This window comes from Pristiophorus japonicus, chromosome 12 (assembly GCF_044704955.1).
Source record: "Pristiophorus japonicus isolate sPriJap1 chromosome 12, sPriJap1.hap1, whole genome shotgun sequence".
In the NCBI taxonomy this organism is placed as follows: Eukaryota; Metazoa; Chordata; class Chondrichthyes; family Pristiophoridae; genus Pristiophorus; species Pristiophorus japonicus.
Window position 1 is genome coordinate 58,305,462 of NC_091988.1, and position 26,632 is coordinate 58,332,093.

The 26,632-nt window shown below is 46.2% G+C and overlaps 4 pseudogenes; all 4 read right to left on the reverse strand.

The window, feature by feature from the left end:
• Positions 1 to 4,474: 4,474 nt before the first annotated feature.
• On the reverse strand, positions 4,475 to 4,637 carry LOC139277708 (U2 spliceosomal RNA; annotated as a pseudogene).
• Positions 4,638 to 4,777: 140 nt separating this feature from the next.
• Positions 4,778 to 4,943, reverse strand: LOC139277732 (U2 spliceosomal RNA; annotated as a pseudogene).
• A 380-nt stretch (positions 4,944 to 5,323) lies between these two features.
• On the reverse strand, positions 5,324 to 5,525 carry LOC139277726 (U2 spliceosomal RNA; annotated as a pseudogene).
• A 97-nt stretch (positions 5,526 to 5,622) lies between these two features.
• Positions 5,623 to 5,863, reverse strand: LOC139277800 (U2 spliceosomal RNA; annotated as a pseudogene).
• Between the last annotated feature and the right edge of the window lie 20,769 nt (positions 5,864 to 26,632).

Below are 26,632 nucleotides of genomic sequence, written 5' to 3' on the forward strand. Positions count from 1 at the left end.
AATGCTTGAAGTGTGTCTTCATGGCACCAGAGGTTGAATTCCTGGGGAGGAAAATTGCTGCTGACGGCATCAGGCCCACGGACGCGAAAACCAAGGCCATCAAGAATGCAATCAAGCCGCAGAATGTGACGGAGCTGCATTCATTCCTGGGTCTACTCAATTACTTCAGTAACTTCCTACCTAAATTGAGCACCTTATTAGAACCATTGCACATGATGCTAAGAAAAGGCGACAACTGGGTGTGGGGTACATCTCAAGACAGAGCTTTTGAGAAAGCCACTAATCTGCTTTGCTGTAACAAGCTGCTGGTACATTATGACTCATGTAAACATTTAACATTGGCCTGTGATGCTTTGTCATATGGAATTGGTTGCGTACTCCAACAAGCTAATGAGTCGGGTAAACTTCAACCAGTTACGTATGCTTCAAAAAAGTTTGTCTAAAGCGGAAAGAGCCTACAGCATGGTAGAGAAAGAAGCATTAGTCTGTGTGTATGGGGTTAAAAAGATGCATCGGTTTGAACTGGAGACAGATCACAAGACGCTCATTTCACTGTTCTCTGAAAACAAAGGTATCAATACCAATGCTTCATCCCGCATCCAGAGGTGGGCATTGACGTTAGCTGCTTATGATTACGTCATTCGCCATTGACCTTGCACCGAGAATTATGCCGATGCTTTGAGCCGTCTACCATTGCCCACACTAGAGGTGGAAATGCCACAACCGGTGGACCTATTGTTAGTTATGGATGCTTTTGAGAGTGAAGGAACCCCTGTCACGGCTCAATAAGTTAAGACCTGGACCAGCCAGGACCCGATTTTATCGGTGGCATCCTCAAAGGTGATTGGTCTGCCATGCCCAAGCAAATGTGCGAGGAGACCAAACCTTACATTCATCTCAAAGACGAACTGTCTATTTAGTCGGATTGTATACTGTGGGGCAATTGTATTGTTATGCCCAAGAAAGGGAGAGAGAAATTTGTACGTGAGCTACATAGCACACATCCCGGCATTGTAATGATGAAAGCCATCGCCAGGTCTCATGTATGGTGGCCGGGAATTGATTCTGATCTGGAATCATGTGTGAATCAGTGCAACACTTGTATGCAGCTCAGCGAGGCACCAGCGGAATCGCCGCTGAGTCTGTGGTCGTGGCCATCCAAACTATGGTCCAGGGTCCACATAGACTTTGCATGTCCCTTCCTGGGGAAGATGTCTTTAGTTGTGGAGGATGCATATTCGAAGTGAATAGAGTGAATAATCATGTCATCCAGTACATCCACAGCTACCATTGAGAATCTCAGTGTCATGTTCACGACACATGGTCTGCCTGACATCGTTGTTAGCGACAACAGAGCGTGCTCCACGAGTCAGGAGTTTCAAGAGTTCATGAAACTCAATGGTATCAAACATGTAAGGTCAGCACCGTTCAAATCTGTATCTAATGGGCAAGCAGAATGTGCTGTCAAATCATAAAGCAGAGTATGAAGCAGACCTGCCTATCATGCATACTGCTTAGTTACAGGACAAGACCACACACACGCTTACCGGGGTCTCGCCTGCTGAACTAATGATGAAGAAAAGTCTTAAGACCAAGCTATCTCTTGTACACCTTGACTTGAATAATCATGTTGAATATAGAAGGCAAAGTCAGCAAGGGTATCATGATCACGCAGCTGTGTCACGTGATATTTCTGAATTATGGTTAGGGTCCCAAGTGGATCGCTGGTACTGTCATGGACAAGGAGGGCAACAGAGTATTTATTGTCAAGCTCAAAAATGGGCAAACATGCAGGAAACATATGGATCAGACAAAGCTGCAGCACACAGACAAACCGGAACAGACGGAGGAAGAGACAGTCGACGACCAACCAACCTACCCCCAGTCATCAGAGGACTCAGTGGTCATCAGTGAATCGAAACTTTCAATCACTGACATGTTCAATGAAAATGGACTTTCAATCCCTGACATGGCCATTGCCACTCCCACCAGGTCAGCCACCCAACCACCAGTCACAACAGACTCTGAACACTCACCCAAGGCTGGAGTTGAACTGAGACGGTCAACCCGGGAGCGTAAAGCACTGGACCCTCTCAATTTGTAAAAGACTGTTAATATCTCAGAGAGGGGTATTGTCATGTATGTACTTTTGGGATCACTAGCCACTAGATGGCATCACTGTTGTCACGTACATGTGTGCAGCCCAAGTATAAAAGGCCAACCATTTTGTATATTAGTCACTTTGGGCCTTAATATAGCAGAGCCAAGTTCATATCTCTTAGAGTTAAACAGTACTCAGTCTAACAGTTATTGCATACACAAAAGGTATAGTCTTCAAAGGCTATCGCCGTGTCATACCAAAATCCCTGAGATCTGACATTCGTCAGCGACTTCATGCTGCTCACGTTAATGTCGAGAGCACTCTTCGACGTGCCAGAAAATCCATTTTCTGGCCAGGACTGAACAGTGACATATGTCTCAAAGTGTGAAATGTATAACACCTATCAATTGAGCCAACCAAAATAACCATTGATAAGTCACAACCTCCTCAGAGACCGTGGGAACAAGATTGGTTGTGACATATTCACACTCGATGACAAAGACTACTGCTCGGACTATTTTGAGATAGACAATCTGTATGGAAAGAAAGATGCCACTGTCATCATCAAACACCTCAATAAACACTTCTCTAACCATGGTATTCCAGACAAGATTCAATCCGACAATGGATCTCCTTTCAACTCACAACAGTTCACAAACTTTGCCAAGAATATGGATTCAATCACACAACAAGCTCACCAGAATATCCACAAAGCAACGGAAAGGTTGAGAACCCGGTTAAGCTCGCAAAGCGGTTAATCAAGAAGACAAAGAAAGACTGTGGTGACTTCTACATGAACCTTCTCATCTGGCAAAATACACCAACTGAAGACCTTTATAGTTCGCCAGCACAACACTTGCTCGGTCGCCGCACAAAGACAAACATCCCAATCGTAAATGAACTACTCAAACCAAGAATCATACACAACGTCATCGTCAACAAAGAAAGGAATTATGCCAAACAAGCACATTACTACATCAGAGGGGCTACAGCACTTCCTACGCTGCAGGAAGGAGAAACAGTGAGGCTCAAACAAACGCAAAAAAGCAACGAGTGGCAAAAAGTTCAGGTTCAGAAACAAGTCGGCATCCGTTCGTATCAGGCCATTACAGAAGGTAATCATGAGTATCACAGAAATAGGAAACATCTGAGAAAGAGCGCTGAGACATTCATCTAAACTCCACAGATCTCAGTGACACCCACACATGATCCGCTGACTACACAGCCAACTAATACGCGAAACAGTACTTCAACGAAAACGCATGAAAACAGGGATATATTGCCTGATATTTCCTCTCAGAGCACTGATAATGGGACTAAAGCGATCAGTGCACAGAACACCATTGAAACAACCAGTTTGAGGCGAAGCAACAGAATCCGCACTACACCAAAATGGTGCACTATGTACAGAAATAAGAAATCATAGACACTGGACACTTGGATAAAGAATTAATAAGACAAGAGTTTTGTTGTTTGTTAAACTTGTAGTTGTTTAATACATGTATTCATAAGAAGTTAACTACCCGTTTATATTGAAGCTAACTTTAATTCATTTTTGTTTCTTATGAAAGGAAAGGTGCAACGAGATAATGCATAGCGCCCTCTAGCTAGGAGGTATTTTTTTTTTCCCAAAATATACTTTATTCATATAAAATTTTCACAATACATTGGAAAATAGCTCAGTACCTTGCGTTCAGCAATTCCATACAATTCGTTTGGATGCTGACAGCAGTTCCATACAATGCACTAGGTTGCATTTCATTTCAAGGTACAATTTAGTGCAGTCCGTAAATCACGTTACATGTAGTACTGTGCAAATGAGGGTATTACATGGAGCAGATGAGAACAGGTTTACATTAGATTCCAGGATACATTTCAATACTGATCACGAAACACGTTACATGTAGCACTATGCAGATGAATGCAGTACACGGACTGGATGGGGATACATTTACATTTCTTTGCAAGTTACTAAACAGTGCAGAGACTTTCATTATACATGGCACAACACAGGTATTATTCAGTACATGGTGCTCTATGTATACAAGCAGATTAACAAGTACAGCCTGAGGGGGGTCTGATTCCATCCCCTGGGTTTACCGTGGTGGAAGGGCCTTAAACTGTGGCTCTTCCCCATCGTGCCTTTGCGGCGACTGCACCAATCTTTAGTGCGTCCCTCAGCACGTACTCCTGGACCTTGGATTGCGCCAGTCTGCAATACTCGGCCGTGGACATCTCCTTGCTCTGGAAGACCAGCAAGTTTTGGGAAGAAAATTGGTATTTTTTTTTTTGGTTCATTCTTGTCAGATCAACTCCAGCGCCAAAGATCACTTTGCGCCAATATATTTGATCTTAGGTCAAAAGGCCGAGAGGCGAAGTTGCACCGTTCCTGGAAATATTGCAATACCAGGTCGGTGCATGGAGTGGACGGGGCAAGCCCCTGTTCCAGCTCCCTGTCCAAAAAACAATTTAATATCAGGTCCCCATAGGGGATATTAAACTGATAAGAACAGATACTACACTTGAAAATTGGTATTTTTTAATTTAAAAAATTTTTATTTTTATTTTTATTTATTTATTTATTTATTTTTTAATCCAATTTCTTTCCAGATCAACTCTAACGCCAAAGATCACTTTGCGCCAATATATTTGATCTTAGGCCAAAAGGCCGAGAGGCGAAGTTGCACCGTTCCTGGAAATATTGCAATACCAGGTCGGTGCATGGAGTGGACGGGGCACACCCCTGACCCAGCTCCCTGTCCAAAAATCAATTCAATATCATGTCCCCATAGGGGATATTAAACTGATAAGAACAGAATTTTAAAATTTTTTTAAATGTTTTATTCGTTGCCAATCTTTCCAATTCTTTGTCAGATCAACTTGTCAGATCATAAACGCCAAAGGTCACCTTGGGCCCAGTCAAGGATCACTGCGCCAATGTTTTTGCTCTTAGCCAAAAGGCCTAGAGCCAAAGCACCGTTCCTGGAAGTACTGCAATGCCAGGTTCGTGCCATGGAGGTGAATGGGTCAAGCCCCCCACACACCTCCTTAAACTGATAAGAACAGAATTGGTATTTTTTTATTTTTTTTATTTATTTATTTTTAATTTTTAATTTATTCATTGCTAATCTTTCCAATTCTTTGTCAGATCACAAATGCCAGAGGTCACCTTGCACCTGTCAAGGATCACTCTGCGCCAATGCTCTTAGCCAAAAGGCCGAGAGCCACTGCACCGTTCCTGGAAGTACTGCAATACCAGGTTCGTGCCATGGAGGTGGATGGGTCAAGCCACCCCACCCACCTCCTATTTCCAAAAAGCATAGGAGAACCACCTTCCTGATCCAGGGAGAACCACGTTGGGGTCATGGTTACTTCCCTGTTAGGTCAGTTGCGCATGATCTTAGCCAAAAGGCCGAGAAGCGATGATACAGAAAGAACAGAATTGGTATTTTAAAAATTTTTTTTCGTAGCCAATCTTTCCAATTCTTTGTCAGATCAATGCTCTTAGCCAAAAGGCCGAGAGCCCAAGCACCGTTCCTGGAAGTACTGCAATACCAGGTTCGTGCCATGGAGGTGGATGGGTCAGGTCCCCCACACACCTCCGTGGAGGTGGATGGGTCAAGCCACCCCACCCACCTCCTATTTCCAAAAAAAGCAAGCATATACCTTCCTGATCCAGGGAGAACCACCTTGGGGGTTATGGTGGTTACTCCCCTGTCAGGTCAGTTACGCATGATCTTAGCCAAAAGGCCGAGAAGAGCGACCTCCTATTTTTTTTTTTGAAATTCGTAGCCAATCGTTCCAATTCTTTGTCAAATCACAAACGCCAGAGGCCACCTTGCACACGCCAATGCTCTTAGCCAAAAGGCCTAGAGCCACTGCACCGTTCCTGGAAGTACTGCAATACCAGGTTCGTGCCATGGAGGTGGATGGGTCAGGTCCCCCACACACCTCCGTGGAGGTGGATGGGTCAAGCCACCCCACCCACAAATGTATTGATATAATGTATAGCGCCCTCTAGCTAGGATGTATAGGGAGCTGTATTGAGAAAGAGGATCTGTGAAGGAACACCATCTTTAAGCTCCACATGGCCACCTGAGATCTCCCAAATAAAATTGAACTAAGAGTGTTCAAGTGACTATAAAATACAATAATGTACAGAAACCTTGGTAATCAGTGCAAAAACCTTGGTAATGAGTGCAGAAACTTTGATAACAGCATATGATCAGGCAGACAGCATGCTTATGATGTCAGAATTGGCCAATCAGCAAAAGGAGTATGTTGTTGCTGGCCAGACAGAAATTGGACACCAGGCTTTCATGAGGAAGAAGCATGCACGACAATATATGAAGGAAAGACAAAAGACTGCCAATGCGCATCTTAATAAAGAACCATGGGAGATGGTTGACCAGGCCAGTCGACTCTTGGAACCTACACCCAACTCGAATTGATCACTCGAGAAGGACTGTATATATACCAGCTGTATCCGATGCATACTTATTGTGGGGAAGGAATTTTAAACCTGTAAGCTAGAGAATTTGTAGTTTCATTTTGATACTTTTAAACCTGTACTCAGTAGCATTGAACTAAGGTACTTATAGTCTTTTGATACTTTTGGAAAAATCAAATCTTTGTTGTATTTCAGTGTTCTTATACATCTTGGTGTCTAAAAACCATAGGGGAAAAGTTCTACAGTTCCACTTTTAACTCGAGACACGATAAATGGGGTCTCCGGAGTTCCTCCAAGTTATATTGGGAATCTTTCTGGATGGATCGATTAAAATGGCTTTCCTCATCCGTCATTACCTGTGATCTTGTTTTCAAATGATTCCTTGACAGTAGAATGAAAAAAAAATTGCATTTATAGTAGCCAAGGTAAGTTCTGGAATACAAATACAGCATGGGAATGCAAGCTGATTACAGAGGAGGAGGAGGGAGGGGCGAACAGGTTAGGGGTAATGATATCAGGACTAGTTTTTGTATATCCACTGGCTCTGAAAACTGGTTGTAATATAAACAGAGCTGATAAAGATGGCAGATTCAAAGACAAATTCAATGGCCTTTTCAATGCTAATTCAGGCAGAAACATCAACTCCTGTACTTTACACAGATGGCAAAAGAAAGAAATGAATTCCTGCCTGGTACTGTTGAGCTTGTGAGTGTCTCAGCGTCAACACTCACACATTTAGAATCAATACCAAGCGAAAGGGAGTCGTTCCCCATTGGTTACCTCACGCGAGTCTCAGTATCGTCTGCTGTCCCACGCACAGTACACATTGGCTAAAACAGAAATCCTTCACCTCCGCCGAACACTGGATGGTTTCCAGCGTGAACTTTATTCAGTAAATGCCCATACAGCCAGTACTACCCAACAATGGAAAGAATAGCTGTTCCGATCATTGGGGCAGTCGCTTTGTTGATCCACCAACTCTGTGCTTTTACTGAACACATGAAGGTGTTTACAGTGCTGCACCACACAGCAGTGAGCCATATTTAAAACCAAATGGAATGCTAAAAGCTCTATAATGTGCTGGCATTTTAAGCAGCTTGTTAATCGGCACTGAAGCGGCCTCAAGCATCCGGCTATGATAATAGCAGCTGCCTGTGTGCTGTTCTTCTAGCTCAACTCCACTTTCCTGCACTATCCCCATATCCCTTGATTTCCTTAATATCCAAAATTCTATTGATCTCTGTCTTGAATATACTCAATGACTGAGCCTCCACAGCCCTCTGGGGTAGAGAATTCCAAAGATTCACCACCCCTCATTGAAGAAGTTTCTCCTCATCTCAGTCCTAAATGGCCGACCCCTTATTCTGAGACTGTGACCCTTGGTTCTCGACTCCCTAGCCAGAGGAAATATCCTCCCTGCATCTACCCCGTCAAGCCCTGTAAGAATGTTGTATGTTTCAATGAGACCACCTCCCATTCTTGTCAACTCTAGAGAATATAGGCCTCGTCTACTCATTTTCTCCTCATCGGACAATCACCCCCATCCCAGAAATCAGTCTGTGTACCTTCGTTGCACGTCCTTTAGCTAGAATTTCATTTCAGCCCGCCAGTGCCCGATCGCTGCCCAAAAGACCTCGAAGACTGGGTAGATTATTGCCGGTGAAAACGTCCCCTAAAAAATTTTTAAATCCGCCGAGCAAAAAACATGGGCCTTGCACCCCCATTCTGGGTGAAAAAGTGCAATTTGGGGTCGATTGGTCGGTTCGTAAACAAAATGGGCAAAAAATAAAGAAATCTATAAAAATTTACCCCCAGGCTGCGGGTTGGGCCTATGACCAGAAAAACAATAAAAATCATTTTTCAAAAAACATCAACTAAAAAATCAAAAAAAATTCCCAAGACTCTTTAAAACTAAATCACCACAACACATTTTTAAAATAATTAGTAAAAAAACAATTACTAACCTTTTTCTTGAAGAGCTACTTTACTCACCTATCATCCAGCTTCGCTGATCCTCGTGGGCGTTTAAAAAAAAACTTACCTACGGGTCACCGCTCAGCCAAATATCATGCCAGGGCGATCTGAGGAAAGTGCACATGGGCGGTCCGCTCCCCAGCGGTACCTCGAAACCACCGGCGTAACTCAGGTAAGGAAATTTTCGCTCACCTGATTACCGCCCAGAAACCGGGCGGTAAGCCATTGGAAATTCTAGCACTTTGTCTCTTCGTAAGAAACAGTTTCCATTTGCCAATACCTTTTGTTGAAGCACTCGTTTTCATTTGTCACACAATGCACCTTTGCTTGACCCGGTGAAGCTCGTCAATCCCCTGAGCCACTCGGACCAGGAAAGTCCCAGTTCAGTCCCGCTCTATGCTGAGCAAACTGACCGGGGCAGGGTGGTGGTAGGAGTGCTATAATTGACCTCAGTGCCCGCGAGGGTGGAGGGGGCGATGGGGGGCTGGGGGCAGATTGCATTCCAGTAATTGCTGCTGAAAAAGTTCCCATGTGCGGACATCTGCTAAGAACTGATCGGGCTCGGCTGTGACGCTGTCCATGGTCAACTGGCACGCGATGTCGAGGCTGATGAAGAATGGCCACTTGGATGAAAGAAAAACTCGCATTTCTATAGCGCCTTTCACAACCTCAGGATGTCCCAAAGTGCTTTACAGCCAATGAAGTGCAGTTACTGTTGTAATGTAGGAAACGCGGCAGCTAATTTGCGCACAAGCAAACTTCTACAAACAGCAATGTGATAATGACCAAATAATTTGTTTTTGTTATGTTGATTGAGGGATAAATATTGTCCAGGACACTGGGGATAACTTCCCAGTTCTTCGAAATATTGCCATGGTATCTTTTACCTGAGAGAGCAGACGGGGCCTCGGTTTAACATCTCATCCGAAAGATGGCATCTCCGACGGTGCAGTACTCCCTCAGCACTACACTAGAGTGTCAGCCTACATTTTTGTGCTGAAGTCCCTGGAGTAGGACCTGAACCCACAACGTTCTGACTCAGAGGTGAGAGTGCTACCTACTGAGCCACGGTTGACACTTGAGATAACATAGGGAGTCCAGTCTCGATGGAACCACACCCCAGTAAGGAGTCAACACTTTCACCAGAAAGAAAACTGCCAGAAGAAAACAATAACAACTTATATTTATATATAGCACTTTTAATGTAGTGAAATGTCCCAAGGCATTTCACAGGAGTATTGTTGGGGTAAAAAGAAGACTTCTCTTCTTCAAGGTAGATCCCTTGAAATAAGGGATTGACACCTGCCCATCCGCATAGCGGCTTTGGAATTACTCAGATGAAACCTTGGTTCAATCGATCTTTATTCAAACATATGCAGGGGAAGAGTTCCGATGAACCCTTCCAAATACAAGAGTTCTACTTGCAAAGTTATACGATTTTTTTTAGGTGTGCGACCCGCCTACAAAACTTCTATGACCACCGATTGGCCTACAGCTTATCAGTGGAGCTCATTGATTCATTGACCCTTATCAGACTGGCTGCTGAGTGGTTTCCCAACCTGTCCATCTCCCATCACATGTCAACCTGCTGGAATGTGTTGTCCTACAGTGTCAACTTTGCCTCAGTTCCTTATGACGTGTTGGTTAACCTATTGTAATCCCAAGCACCTGATTTTTTATCCCTTTTCTAAGAGAACTCCAGTTGAACTTTCTTGTTCTCATGGATGCAGCTGCTGCCACAATCCATGTTTCCAGACTGCTGACTCCCTACTGTCCTTGGTAGATGTTATTCTGCACTGAATATGTAATTTCCATGTTTTATCAGTCTGTACTAAAGGTTAACACAATTGGTGGTTCATTTACCATCAAATTTTGCTTCTTAGCCTTTCTCCAAAAATCCATTTGTAAGCAAGTGTTATAAGTGTGCTTTACATACAAAAGCGAGTTTTACATACAGTCTGTCAATAGGCGACATGTTACAATCCCTACCATGAGGCGGAGGAACTCCTGATTCCTCACAACCTCCTAATACTGATAAGCCTTATAATCTGGATCATTTTATGTGTCAGATCAATTCACTACCTTCAGCATCCACTTTAGTGACCATCTGTCTGTCTACTTCCACTTTGGTGACATCTTTATCCCCTTACAATACTCTACCACTTGACAGTATTATGATATAAAACATTTGACACCGAGTCGCATAAGAAGAAATTAGGGCAGGTGTCCAAAAGCTTGGTATAAGAGGTAGGTTTTAAGGAGCGCCTTGAAGGAAGAAATAGAGGCAGCGCGACGGAGAGGTTTAGGCAGGGAGTTCGAGAGCTTGGGGCCTAGGCAACAAAAGACACGGCCACCAGTGGTTGAGCAATTATAATCAAGGATGCTCGAGAGGGCAGAATTAGAGGAGTGCAGACATCTCGGGGGGGAGGGGGAGGGGGGAGAGGGTGTTGTCTGAAAGAAAAGAAGGGAGAAAAAAGCAAGAGTGCTTATTTCTAATTTAATTCAAATAATATAGTTAACCAGCAATGCAGAGTGTCTCAGCTGGTGCTGGCAATGGGTTCATTAGGGGAGCAATGTGTTCAGTGTAACATATTGCATGTTAGCCAGCATTACTGCAGCAGACTCACCACTAGGATAGCAGTACAGCTCGAAGACCAATAATACAGATAGTGCAGCCTCCAGGATCAATAATGCAGACACCAGCTCTAGGCTCAGCACTGGGACAGACACTTCTCCAGGTCCAACACTATTGCAGGCACCAACTCCACATCCAGTACCAGTACAGAGACTCACTGCAGGTCAAATTTCATTTCAGGTACTGGATTCAGGTCCAGTACCAGTACAGACACTGACTCCAGGTTCAACGTCAGTACAGTCGAGACTCCAGGTCAGACCCTGCCCTCAGATCCAACGTTTGCACATCCTAGAGTCTGAAATGACAAGATCTATTATTCCCTCCACCCACTCTATCAGCTTCTATTTGATTCAATACTATTTTACAAATTACAAACGGTACGGTAGCGTAATGGTTATGTTACTGGACTAACAATCCAGAAGCTAGACTAATAATCAGGAGATATGAGTTCAAACCCCACCATAGCAGCTGGGGAATTTAAAATCAGTTCATTAAATAAGTCTGGAATAAAAAAGCTAGTATCAGTAATGGCAACTATGAAACTGCTGAATTGTAAAAACCCATCAGATTCACTCATGTCCTTTAGGGAAGGAAATCTGCTGCCCTTACCCGGTCTGGCTGATGCTCGACTCCAGACCCACAGCAATGTGGTTGACCCTTAACTGCCCTCTGAAATAGCCGAGCAAGGGTAATTAGGGATGGGTAATAAATGCTGGTGATGCCAGTGACACCCACATCCGCGAACAAATAAAAATGTACACACTTTGTAATCGCAAAGATGCCATAAATAGGATTTATATTCCCTTGTGCCACACCCAGCCACTAAAGTGTGAACATGCAGAGATGTGCCAATTAAAGTGTATGTGTATAACGTGCGGCAGGCGAAAAGCAGAGCCAGGAAGGGAATTGACAGCATATACCACAACTGTGGATCCTGAGGTTAGACTACATTTAAACTGACCTCCCGTGATCTGTTTGTTATGATAATTACTTTTCTTGTGTTTCTTATGCATCATTTTAATGTTTTTTCTCCCTCCTTTCCCCGCTCTGGATAACAGCTGTCAGCACATTTCGCAGCTTGACAACTGTGCTATTCACAAAAGGAATATATATGGTACATCGAATTCCCCAGTTATTAACTGCAGATGAATTCTCGACAATGTCGATTTGTAGATATCTATTAAGACTGCGCCAGAGCTGCACAGGCTTTCTTTCAGACGCAGCCCCCCGCCCCCGCCCCCCCCTTTGCACCACTTGCTACTGTTTTCCTTAGAAGCGGCTACGCTCTGCTTAACTCATTTGCAGCACATCAACTCTGATCGTCAAGATAAGCACGGTTTAGGATTACCATGGCAACTGGCAAACATAAATTCAACAAAACTTAAATCAACAAATTTGGAAAACAAAACATTAACCGTGCATTTACATCATCATCATCATCATCATAGGCAGTCCCTCGGAATCGAGGAAGACGTGTTTCCACTCCTAAATGAGTCCTTAGGTAGCTGAGCAGTCCAATGTAGCGCGACAGCCACAGGACAAATGCAGGGAACAGCACCAGCCCTTATACATGGCCTTCTTCGACCTTACAAAGGCCTTTGACACTGCCAACCGCGAGGGTCTATAGAGCGCCCTCCTCCATTTCGGATGCCCACAAAAGTTCATCACCATCTTCCCCCTGCTCCACGATGACCTGCAGGCCATGATCCTTACCAACGGATCCACTACAGACCCAATCCATGTCCGGACCAGGGTCAAGCAGGGCTGCGTCATCGCCCCAACCCTCTTCTCAATCTTCCTCGCTGCCATGCTCCACCTCACAGTCGACAAGCTCCCCGCTGGAGTGGAACTGTACTACAGGACCAGTGGGAACCTGCTCAACCTTCGCCTTCTCCAGGTCAAGTCCAAGACGACCCCAACCTCTGTCATCGAACTACAGTATGTGGACGATGCCTGCGACTGCGCACATACAGAGGCTGAACTCCAGGACATAGTCGACGTTTTTACTGAGGCGTATGAAAGCATGGGCCTTACGCTAAACATCAGCAAGACAAAGGTCCTCCACCAGCCTGTCCTTACCGCACAGCACTGTCCCCCAGTCATCTAGATCCACGGCGCGGCCCTGAACAAAGTGGACCCCTTCCCATATCTCGGGAGCCTCCTATCAACAACATTGATGAGGAGATCCAACACTGCCTTCAGTGCGCCAGTGCAGCCTTTGGCCCCCTGAGGAAAAGAATGTTTGAAGACCTGGCCCTCAAAACTGACACCAAGCTCATGGTCTACAGGGCTGAAATAATACCCGCCCTCCTCTATGGCTCAGAAACATGGATCATGTACAGTAGACACCACAAGTCGCTGGAGAAGTACCACTAACGATGTCTCCGCATGATCTTACAAATCTCCTGAAAGGACAGATGCACCAACATTAGCGTCCTCGGCCAGGCCAACATCCCCAGCATCGAAGCACTGACAACACTTGATCAGCTCCGCTGGGAAGGCCACATAGTTCGCATGCCAGACACGAGACTCCCAAAGCAAGCGCTCTACTCGGAACTCCTTCACGGCAAATGAGCCAAAGATGGGCAGCAGAAACGTTACAAGGACATCCGCAAAGCCTCCATGATAAAGTGCAACATCCCCACTGACACCTGGGAGACCCTGGCCAAAGACCGTCCTAAGTGGAGGAAGTGCATCCAGGAGGGTGTTGAGCACCTCATGTCTCATCGTCGAGAGCGTGCAGAAATCAAGCGCAGGCAGTGGAAAGAACGTGCGGCAAACCAGTTCCACCCACCCCTTCCCTCAACGACTATCTGCCCCACCTGTGACAAAGATTGTGGTTCTCGTATTGGACTGTACGGCCACCTAAGAACTCATGTTAAGAGTGGAAGCACATCTTCCTCGATTCCAAGAGACTGCCTATGATGATGATGGAACAGTCCACTCCGAGAACCACAGTCTCTATCACAGGTGGGACCGATAGTCGTTGAGGGAAAGGGTGGGTGGGACTGGTTTGCTGCACGCTCTTTCCGCTGCCTGCGCTTGTCTTCTGCACGCTCTCAGTGATGAGACTCGAGGTGCTCAGCGCCCTCCTGGATGCACTTCCTCCACTTAGGGCGATCTTTGGCCGGGGACTCCCAGGTGTCAGTGGGGATGTTGCACTTTTTCAGGGAGGTTTTGAGGGTGTCCCTGTAACATATCCTCTGCTCACCTGTCATGTATTCAAGTGTCATTGTAATCCATGTATAAACTGACCTAAGTTGTACACCGTGAGAACATTGACCACTAGGTGGTGAACTTGTGGGAGACACTCCTAACGTGGACTTTCAGGTTTCAAAGGGGAAGCTCCACTCATCTTCTCCACTTCAATGCTGGCTAATAAAGGTTACTGGTCACAGAGTGACCTTCTCTCAAGTATGGGCCTCGTATGCATTTGTACTGAATGGTAAGGACAGATCATTGGCGATGAGAAACTGGGATTTAAACCACACGAGCATGGTCACTAGCAGTACAGACGAGAGTTACTGTGTTGGTGATGATTGGGACGATTTTATTGAGCGACTACAGCAAAGTTTCGTCACTAAGGAATGCCTGGGACAGGATTCGGCCGACAAACGTAGGGCTCATCTCCTGACGGTTTGTGGATCCAGGACGTACTCCCTGATGAAGGATCTTCTAGCGCCAGAGAAGCCGGCGGAAAAGACTTTTGAAGAGCTCAGTAAGTTGATCGGGGAACACTTTAAACCGGCGAGCAGCATGTACATGGCGAGACACTGGTTTTACACGCACGGCGGTGAGAAGGGCAAAGCGTTCCAGACTTCGTGGCAGACCTCCGGCGACTGGCGAGCCTATGTAAGTTTCCAGATGCATGCAGAGCGGAGATGCTGCGAGACTTTTTCATTGAAGGCATCGGGCACGCTGGGGTTTTCAGGAAACTGATTGAGACCAAAGACTTGACCCTGGAAACGGCAGCTTTGATGGCTCAGACATTTATTTCAGGGGAGGAAGAGAACAGAATGATGTTTGACAAAAATCAATGGTTTAAATGCAGCAAATGGACAGGGAGTCAACATTGTTAACGTGGCACACAGTTCTCCAGGCACTCAGGGGCAATCGGACATGCCCAAGCATGCAGTCGAACCCAAAGGGGGAATTCAAAAGAGACAATGGCTAGCTGAATGGCGATTCATGCCATTGCAAGGGACAACACGGCCATAATGGGGCCATCAACACCTGTCAATGGTGCGTTTAAGGACAGTTATGGAGACAGTCAGAGACGATCGACTGGTAATGGACCTTTTGTTTCCAACAACGGCTCATGTTGGAGTTGTGGAGGCAAACACACAGCCAGAGCTTGCAGGTATCAGCAATATACCTGCAGAAACTGCAATGTCAGCGGTCATTTGGCGTATGTGCAGGAAGCCTGCAGCCAGGTTGATGTACGAGGAGGACGGGCCCGATGTAAACCCTACGAGGCCAAATGAACACTGGGGTATATTGCTGGAAGCTGAAGTTCAGCGAGTTCATGTGGAGCACATATACAGTTCATACACCAGGACGCCACTGATAATGATGAAAGTGTTCCTCAATGGCATCCCAGTATCAATGGAGCTAGACACGGGGGCCAGCCAGTCCTTGATGAGTATCAAACAGTTCGACAAGTTGTGGGCGTCCAAGGCCAGGAGGCCAAAATTATTGCCGATTGACGCACAGCTACGGACATATACAAAGGAGATCATCCCAGTGCTTGGCAGAATCGGAGAACAGGTTGCCACTCTGGATTGTCCCAGGGGACGGTCCCGCACTACTGGAGAGGAGTTGGCTTGCTGTCATGAACTGGAACTGGGACGATGTCAATACAATTTCCTCTGTGGAGCGAATATCATGCTCACAGATGCTGGACAAATTTGACTCACTATTTCAACCAGGCATTTGCACTTTCATGGGGGCCAAGGTAGTGATTCACATAAACCCAGACGCCAGGCCAGTACACCACAAGGCCAGAGCGGTGCCGTATGTGATGCGGGAAAAGATAGAAGGCGAATTGGATCGCCTGCTGAGGGAAGGCATCATCTCGCCAGTCGAATTCAGTGACTGGGCGAGCCCGATTGTGCCGGTGCTCAAGGCAGATGGGTCGGTCAGGATATGTGATGATTACAAGGCCACCATCAATCGGGTGTCACTCCAAGACCAGTACCCGCTACCGAGAGTGGAGGACCTCTTTGCGACGCTATCCGGTGGCAACTTTTTTCAAAATTGGACCTGACCTCAGCTTACATGACCCAGGAGCTGGTGAGTGAGTCGAAGAAGCTGACCACCATCACAACACACAAGGGGTTGTTTGAGTACAACAGATTGTTCGGGATTGGCTCGACCGCCATGATCTTTCAATGAAACATGGAAAGTCTCCTCAAGTCGATTCCAAGGACGGTGGTTTTTCAAGACGACATCCTCATCACGGGTTGTGATACTGAAGAACACCTCCACAACCTGGAGGAGGTGCTATGCAGACTGGACCGGGTAGGTCTGCGACTGAAAAAGGCGAAGTGCGTCTTCCTAGCTCCAGAGGTAGAATTCCTGGGGATAAGGGTAGCAGCAGACGGGATCAGACCTACCGCATCCAAAACGGAAGCGATTCAGAGAGCACCCAGACCCCGTAATATGACGGAGCTGCATTCGTTCCTGGGACTCCTGAACTATTTTGATAACTTTCTTCCCAAATTGAGCATGCTGTTAGAGCCGCTACATGTGCTCCTATGCAAAGGTTGTGAATGGGTCTGGGGGGACAGCCAGGAAAGGGCTTTTGATGGAGCATAACAAATTGCATGCTCCAACAATCTGTTAACGCTCTATGACCCATGTAAGAAACTTGTTTTAACATGGATGCGTCGTCCTATGAGGTCGGGTGTGTATTGTAGCATGTTAATACCAAGTGTCAGTTACAGTCGGTAGCTTATGCCTCCAGAAGTCTGTCACAGACAGAAAGGGGCTACGGGATGGTAGAAAAGGAAGCACTTGCATGTGTTTATGCAATAAAAAAAATGCACCAGTACCTGTTTGGCAGGAAATTTGAGCTGGAGACAGATCACAAACCCCTAACGTCCCTTTTGGCCGACAACAAGGCCATAAATGCAAATGCGTCGGCCCGCATACAGAGGTGGGCACTCACGTTAGCCGCCTATGACTATATCATTCGGCACAGACCGGGCACTGAAAACTGCGGCGATGCACTCAGCAGGCTCCCACTAGCCACCACCGAGGGGGCAACCGAGCATGCTGCTGAGATGGTCATGGCTGTTGAAGCTTTCGAAAGCGAAGGCTCACCTGTGACAGCCTGTCAGATCAAAATCTGGACAAATAGAGACCTGCTACTGTCTTTAGTCAAGAAATGTGTCCTGAATGGGGACTGGGCAACCACAATGGGGCATGCCCTGAGGAATTTAAACCATTTCACAGGCGCAAGGATGAACTCTCGATTCAGGCCGATTGTCTACTATGGGGAAACTGAGTAGTCATGCCCCAGATGGGCAGAGAGGCGTTCATCCGAGAACTCCACAGTGAGCACCCGGGCATTGTCATGATGAAGGCAATTGCCAGGTCACAAGTTTGGTGGCCAGGGATAGATGCTGACCTGGAACTTTGTGTTCGCAGGTGCAACACGTGTGCCCAGCTGGGCAATGCTCCCAGGGAAGCCCCACTTAACCCCTGGTCCTGGCCCGCCAAGCCATGGTCACGCATCCATGTGGACTACGCAGGTCCTTTCATGGGTAAAATATTTTTGGTTGTAGTAGACGCCTACTCCAAATGGATCGAGTGTGACATTCTCAATTCAAGCACATCCTCTGCCACGATAGAAAGTCTACGGGCAATGTTCGCCACCCATGGTCTACCGGACGTCTTGGTCAGCAACAATGGCCCGTGCTTTACTAGCATTGAATTCCAGGACTTCATGGCAGGAAATGGTATCAACCATGTCAGAACAGCACCGTTCAAGCCGGCCTCAAACAGCCAGGCGGAATGAGCAGTGCAGATAATCAAACAGGGGATGCTCAGAATCCAAGGGGGTTCCCTATAAAGCCGCTTATCACGCTTCTTGTTGGCCAATAGATCCCGACCACACTCGCTCACAGGGGTTCCACCCGCAGAGCTGCTAATGAAAAGGACGCTCAAAACCAGGTTATCCCTTATACACCCCAGCATGAAAGAAATTGTTGAGAGCAGGCGCCGGTCACAATGTGACTACCATGATGGGAATGCGAAGGCGCGATGTATTGATGTCAATGACCCTGTCTTTGTCCTTAACTATGCTACAGGGCCCAAATGGCTCGCAGGCACTGTGATTGCCAAAGAGGGGAATAGGATTCTGGTAGTTAAACTTGGTAGACAAATCTGCCGCAAACACGTGGATCAAACAAAAAGGAGGTTCAGCAACCCCATACAAGAAGCAGAGGAAGAACACGTTGTAGAGTTCACTGCACCACAGGTGACCGAACACCGGAACCAAGTGGAGGAGAGCCCAGTCACTGTGGGCAGTCCGGACAGGCCTGAGGCACCGCAAACAGCAGACAATCAGGCCAGCGCCCAACAACTGGAGCCCCAACTCAGGTGCTCTACAAGGGAGCATAAACCACCAGAGAGACTTAACCTGTGATCCCAATAAGACTTTGGCGGGGGGGTGGCGAGGTGATGTCATGTATTCAACTGTCATTGTAATCCATGTATAAACTGACCTCAGTTGTACACTGTGAGAACACTGACCACTAGGTGGTGAACTTGTGGGAGACACTCCTAACCTGGACTTTCAGGTATAAAAGGGAAAGCTCCACCCACCTTCATCACTTCAGTGCTGGCTAATAAAGGTTACTGGTCACAGAGTATGGGCCTCGTGTGCATTTGTACTGTATAGTAAGGACATATCACCACCTTTGGCTCATTTGCTGTGAAGGAGTTCCGAGTAGAGCACTTGCTTTGGGAGTCTCGTGTCTGGCATGCGAACCCCTCCAGTGCATTTACACCGTGTCAATGAACATCTCATAGAGCTCCACAAGGTGGCTGGATGGGCAGCATTGCAGCAAAGGGGAAGACTTTGAAGGCCAGGGAAGACCAAACGCACGATCAATAAGATGGGATTCAGGAAGATTTTGACGCCAGAATCATAGAAATTTACACCACGGAAGGAGGCCATTCGGCCCATCGTGTCCACACTGGCCAACAAAGAGCTATGCAGTCTAATCCCACTTTCCAGCTCTTGGTCCGTGGCCCTGTAGGTTACGGTACTTCAAGTGCACATCCAGGTACTTTTTAAATGTAGTGAGTGTTTCTGCCTCTACCACCCTTTCAGGCAGTGAGTTCCAGACCCCCACCACCCTCTGGGTGAAAATGTTTCCTCTCAAGTCTCCTCTGAACTTCTGACCAAGTTTTGGTCTCCTTACCTAAGGAAGGATGTACTTGCTATAGAGGGAGTGCAACAAAGGTTCACCCCACCAGACTGATTCCTGGGATGGGGGGATTGTCCTATGAGGAGAGATTGAGTAGGCTAGGCCTATATTCTCTAGCGTTTTGAAGAATGAGGGATGATCTCATTAAAACAAACAAAATTCTTACAGGGCTTGACAGGGTAGATGCAGAGAGGATGTTTCCTCTAGCTGGGGAGTCTAGAATCAGGGGTCACAGTCTCAGAATAAGGGGTCGGTCATTTAGGACTGAGATGGGGAGAAACTTCTTCACTCAGAGGGTGGTGAATCTTTGGAATTCTCTACCCCAGAGGGCTGTGGAGGCTCAGTCTTTGAGTATATTCAAGACGGAGATCGATAGATTTTTGAATATTAAGGGAATCAAGGATATGGGGACAGTGCAGGGAGGTGGAGTTGAGGTAGATCAGCCACGATCTTATTGGATGGCGGAGCAGGCTCGGAGGGCCGAATGGCCTACTCCTGCTTTTTATGTTCTTATGCCACCTGATTGTTGACCCCTCTGCTTTCTTTTAGCAGAGGGGTCAACAACCAGGTGGCATAAGAACATAAAAAGCAGGAGTAGGCCTTTCACAACCACCGGACATCTCAAAGCGCTTTGCAGCCAATGAAGTACTTTTGGAGTGTAGTCACTGTTGTAATCCAATTTGCACAAAGCAAGCTCCCACAAACAGCAATGTAATAATGACCAGGTAAACTGTTTTGTTATGTTGATTGATGGATAAATATTGGCCAGGACAATATTTGCTGAGGAAAATCGGTCCTCCCTATCCAATCTATCTAGGCCCCGCATAATTTTACCTGTGTCCTAATTAGTGTTGCATACAGTTCAAGCATAACCTCCCTGCTCTTATATTCTATGCTTTGACTAATAACGACAAGTATTCCGTATACGTTCTTAACCACCTCATCTACCTGGCCTGCTGCCTTCAGGGATTTGTGGACATGCACTCCCAGGTCCCTCTGTTCCTGTACACTTCTCAGTGTCCTACCATTTATCGTGTATTCCCTTGTCTTGTTAGCGCTCGCCAAATGCATTACCAGAAAAGGAAGGGTTTTTTTTTAGGAGAGAATTCCAGGCAGGAAAAGCCTCCAAGTGGAGTGGAGGAAAAGTAACTTGGATTCAGAGGAAAAAGAAAGGCTTGCATTTATATAGCACCTTTCACGACCTCAGGATGTCCCAAAGCGGTTTACAACCAATGAGGTACTTTTGAAGTGTAGTCATGGTTGTACTGTAGCCAATTTGAGCACAGATAGCTCCCACAAACAGCAATGTGATAATGACTAGGTAATAATGTGTTGATTGAGGCCAGGACAAAGGAGAAACCCTTGCTCTTCTTCAAATAGTGCCGTGGGATCTTTTAAATCCACCAGATAAGGTAGATGGGACCTCGGTTTAAAGTTTCATCTTAAAAGTGATACCTTTGACAGTGCAGCACTCCCTCAGTGCTGCACAAAAGTTGCAGCCTGGATTATGTGTTCAAGTCTCTGGACATGGGCTTGAACCCACAGGTGAGAGTGCAACCCACTGAGCTATGGCTGACACCTGGAACCAAGGCTATGAGCAGGGATGTATGGATAAAGATCAGAGAGGGTGAAGCAAGAATATGGAGGGATTTGAAGACGAGGGGCTGGATTCTCATAGCACAGTGGGATAGGGCTTCTGCCTGGTCCTCTGAATCCATGCTGGCCAATTCTCCAGGATTGAGGATCATTAGAAGGATTCCCACTGGCAAGAGGCAGCTCGTTGTTCACATCCAGCGACATTGGACTGTCACTGCAGCACCGAGCCCTGCAAAGGTTGGTGTCAGGGCCGATTGAGTACACTAGGCCTATACTCTCTGGAGTTTAGAAGAATGAGGTGTGATCTCAAAGAAACATACAAAAAATTCTTACAGGATTTGACAGGGTACATACAGGGCAGGTGTTTCCCCTGGCTGGGGGTGTCTAGAACCAGGGGTCACAGTCTCAGAATACGGGGTCAGACATTTTGGACTGAGATGAGGAGAAATTTCTTCACTCAGAGGGTGGTGAATCTTTGGAATTCCTTCCCCCAGAGAGCTATGGAGGCTCAGTCGTTGTGTAAAATCAATAGATTTTTGGATAAGGGAATCAAGGGATAGTGCAGGAACGTGGAGTTGAGGTAGAAGATCAGCCATGATCTTATTGAATGGGTGGAGCAGGCTTGAGGGGCCGAATGGCCTACTCCTGCTCCTATTTCTTATGTTCTTATGCTCTTATGAAATGGAGGAATCTTTACACTCTGGGTCTATATGTGGTGGGAACTATGTTGAGCTGGCCTTAACTCATTTCATATAGAATTCTTACAATTTTATACTATTCTGCTCAGCAGTAGCACACAAGACCACTTTTGTCTACATAACAACAGTTACTGTGCTTCAGTATTGTACCACAAGATGGTTCTGAGAGATATAATAGTGTTACATAAAAGCAAGTATTTCATTCACTCCCAAACCACTTTTTTTAAAGCCTCATTGCATGTCAACATGAATAGAAAAAAAAATCTGTGGGCTGAAATGAATTGCATCTTTCACCATATTAATTTTCACTTTGTGAAAACTCATTTGTCCTTTTCCAACTCCCTTTTAATGTAGTATTTTGTCATTGCAATTAAATTGCTAGTTCTGAAGCAGATGGCATTTATTTATTATTTAGTAAAATAACACTATAATTGCAATGTTTCCATACTTTGTTTTGATGTGGTTTGCTCTCGGCTGGTCAGGTAAAGTACCCAGGGAGCTACACATAAACACACATGAACAGTTTGATAAAAGAGTGACTAGGGTCTTGCTGGTCTAAGGAAACACTTCAAGGACACCCTTAAAGCCTCATTGGTGAAGTGCAACATCCCTGGCCAAAGATCCCCCAAAGTGGAGGAAAAGCATCCGGGAGGGTGCTGAGCACCTCAAGTCTCGTCGCCAAGAGCATGCAGAAATCAAGCACAGACAGCGGAAGGAGCATGCGTCAACCCAGGCTCCTCAACACCCCACTTTCCCTCAACCACTGTCTGCCCCACCTGTGACAGAGACTGTAGGTCCCGCATTGGACTGTATAATCACTGGACTGGGAATTCACTTTTAGAGTGGAAGCCAGTCATCCTCGACTCCGAGGTACTGCCTATGATGATGATGGTGTAAGGAATGGAAACGCCTCACTGAGCAATGGGGACAGTCTTCTGGGACTGGAGCTGAGGCACAATGGGGGAAGATTCCTCTGTTGACTAGTTACATAGAAACATAGAAAACATAGAAAAAGGAGTAGGCCATTCGGCCCTTCGAGCCTGCACCGCCATTCAATGAGTTCATGGCTGAACTTGCAAATTCAGTATTCCATTCCTGCTTTCTCACCATACTCCTTGATTCCCACTCGTAGTAAGGACTATATTTAGTGAATTCGCCTCAACAACTTTCTGTGGTAGAGAATTCCACAGGTTCTCCACTCTCTGGGTGAAGAAGTTTCTCCTCACCTTGGTCCTAAATGGCTTACCCCTTATCCTTAGACTGTGACCCCTGGTTCTGGACTTCCCCAACATCAGGAACATTCTTCCTGCATCTAACCTGTCTAAACCCGTCAGAATTTTAAACGTTTCTATGAGATCCCCTCTCATTCTTCTGAACTCCAGTGAATACAAGCCCAGTTGATCCAGTCTTTCTTGATATGTCAGTCCTGCCATCCCGGGAATCAGTCTGGTGAACCTTCGCTGCACTCCCTCAATAGCAAGAATGTCCTTCCTCAAGTTAGGAGACCAAAACTGTACACAATACTCCAGGTGTGGCCTCACCAAGGCCCTGTACAACTGTATGAACACCTCCGTGCTCCTGTACTCAAATCCCCTCGCTATGAAGGTCATCATGCCATTTGCTTTCTTAACCGCCTGCTGTACCTGCATGCCAACCTTCAATGACTGATGTACCATGACACCCAGGTCTCGTTGACCTCCCCTTTTCCTAATCTGTCACCATTCAGATAATAGTCTGTCTCTCTGTTTTTACCACCAAAGTGGATAACCTCACATTTATCCACATTATACTTCATCTGCCATGCATTTGCCCACTCTCCTAACCTATCCAAGTCACTCTGCAGCCTCATAGCATCCTCCTCACAGCTCACACTGCCACCCAACTTAGTGTCATCCGCAAATTTGGAGATACTACATTTAATCCCCTCGTCCAAATCATTAATGTACAATGTAAACAGCTGGGGCCCCAGCATAGAACCTTGCGGTACCCCACTAGTCACTGCCTGCCATTCTGAAAAGTCCCCATTTACTCCTACTCTTTGCTTCCTGTCTGACAACCAGTTCTCAATCCACGTCAGCACTCTACCCCCAATCCCATGTGCTTTAACTTTAATCTCTTGTGTGGGATCTTGTCAAAAGCCTTTTGAAAGTCCAAATACACCACATCAACTGGTTCTCCCTTGTCCACTCTATTGGAACATCCTCAAGAAATTCCAGAAGATTTGTCAAGCATAATTTCCCTTTCACAAATCCATGCTGACTTGGACTTATCATGTCACCTCTTTCCAAATACGCTGCTATGACATCCTTAATAATTGATTCCATCATTTTACCCACTACCGCTGACCAGTCTATAATTCCCTGCTTTCTCTCTCCCTCCTTTTTTAAAAAGTGGGGTTACATTGGCTACCCTCCACTCCATAGGAACTGATCCAGAGTCTATGGAATATTGGAAAATGTCTGTCAATGTATCTGCTATTTCCAAGACCACCTCCTTAAGTACTCTGGGATGCAGACCATCAGGCCCTGGGGATTTATCGGCCTTCAATCCCATCAATTTCCCCAACACAATTTCCCGAATAATAAGGATTTCCTTCAGTTCCTCCTTCTTATTAGACCCTCTGACCCCTTTTATATCCGGAAGGTTGTTTGTGTCCTCCTCAGTGAATACCGAACCAAAGTACTTGTTCAATTGGTCTGCCATTTCTTTGTTCCCAGTTATGACTTCCCCTGATTCTGACTGCAGGGGACCTATGTTTGTCTTTACTAACTTTTTTCTCTTTACATATCTATCGAAGCTTTTGCAGTCCATTTTAATGTTCCCTGCAAGCTTCCTCTCGTACTCTATTTTCCCTGCCCTAATCAAACCCTTTATCCTCCTCTGCTGAGTTCTAAATTTCTCCCAGTCCCCGGGTTCACTGCTATTTCTGGCCAATTTGTATGCCACTTCCTTGGCTTTAATACTATCCCTGATTTCCCAAGATAGCCACGGTTGAGCCACCTTCCCTTTTTTATTTTTAAGCCAGACAGGGATGTACAATTGTTGTAGTTCATCCATGCGGTCTCTAAATGTCTGCCATTGCCCATCCACTATCAACCCCTTAAGTATCATTTGCCAATCTATCCTAGCCAATTCACGCCTCATACCTTCAAAGTTACCCTTCTTTAAGTTCTGGACCATGGTCTCTGAATTAACTGTTTCATTCTCCATCCGAATGTAGAATTCCACCATATTATGGTCACTCTTCCCCAAGGGGCCTCGCACAATGAGATTGCTAATTAATCCTCTCTCATTACACAACACCCAGTCTAAGATGGCCTCCCCCCTAGTTGGTTCCTCGACATATTGGTCTAGAAAACCATCCCTTATGCACTGCAGGAAATCCTCCTCCACCGTATTGTTTCCAGTTTGGTTAGCCCAATCTATATGCATATTAAAGTCATCCATGATAACTGCTGCACCTTTATTGCATGCACCCCTAATTTCCTGTTTGATGCCCTCCCCAACCTCACTACTACTGTTTGGAGGTCTGTACACAACTCCCACTAGCATTTTCTGCCCTTTGGTATTCCGTAGCTCCACCCATACCGATTCCACATCATCCAAACTAATGTCTTTCCTTACAATTGCATTCATTTCCTCTTTAACCAGCAACGCCATCCCGCCTCCTAAATGTTGAATACCCTTGGATGTTGCGTTCCCAGCCTTGGTCACCCTGGAGCCATGTCTCCGTCATGCCAACCACATCGTATCCGTTAACTGGTATCTGCACAGTTAATTCCGAAAACTCCTCGCATTGAGGCACAGAGCCTTCAGGCTTGCATTTTTAATACACTTTGACGCTTTAGAATTTTATTTTTTGTTTTATTGCCTTGGGTTTCTCTGCCCTCCCCTTTTACTCATCTCCTTTCTGTCTTTTGCTTCTGTCTCCATTTTGCTTCCCTCTGTCTCCCTGCATTGGTTCCCATCCCCCTGCCATATTAGTTTAACTCCTCCCCAACAGCATTAGCAAACACTCCCCCTAGGACATTGGTTCCGGTCCTGCCCAGGTGCAGACCGTCCGGATTGTACTGGTCCACCTCCCCCAGAACCGGTTCCAATGCCGCAGGAATTTGAATCCCTGCCTGCTGCACCACTGCTCAAGCCACGTATTCATCTGTGCTATCCTGTGATTCCTACTCTGACTAGCACATGGCACTGGTAGCAATCCCGAGATTACTACTTTTGAGGTCCTACTTTTTAATTTAGCTCCTAGCTCCTTATATTCGTGTCTTAGGACCTCATCCCGTTTTTTGCCTATATCGTTGGCACCAATGTGCACCACGACAACTGGTTGTTCACCCTCCCTTTTCAGAATGTCCTGCACCTGCTCCAAGACATCCTTGACCCTTGCACCAGGGAGGCAACATGCCATCCTGGAGTCTCGGTTGCGGCCGCAGAAACGCCTAGCTATTCCCCTTACAATTGTATTCCCTATCACTATCGCTCTCCCACTCTTTTTCCTGCCCTCCTGTGCAGCAGAGCCAGCCACGATGCCTTGAACTTGACTGCTGCTGCCCTCCCCTGATGAGTCATCCCCCCCAACAGTACTCAATGCAGTGCATCTGTTTTGCAGGGGGATGACCGCAGGGGAACCCTGCACTACCTTCCTTGCACTGCTCTTCCTGTTGGTCTTCCATTCCCTATCTGGCTGTGGACCCTTTACCTGCGGTAAGACCAACTCACTACACGTGCTAATCA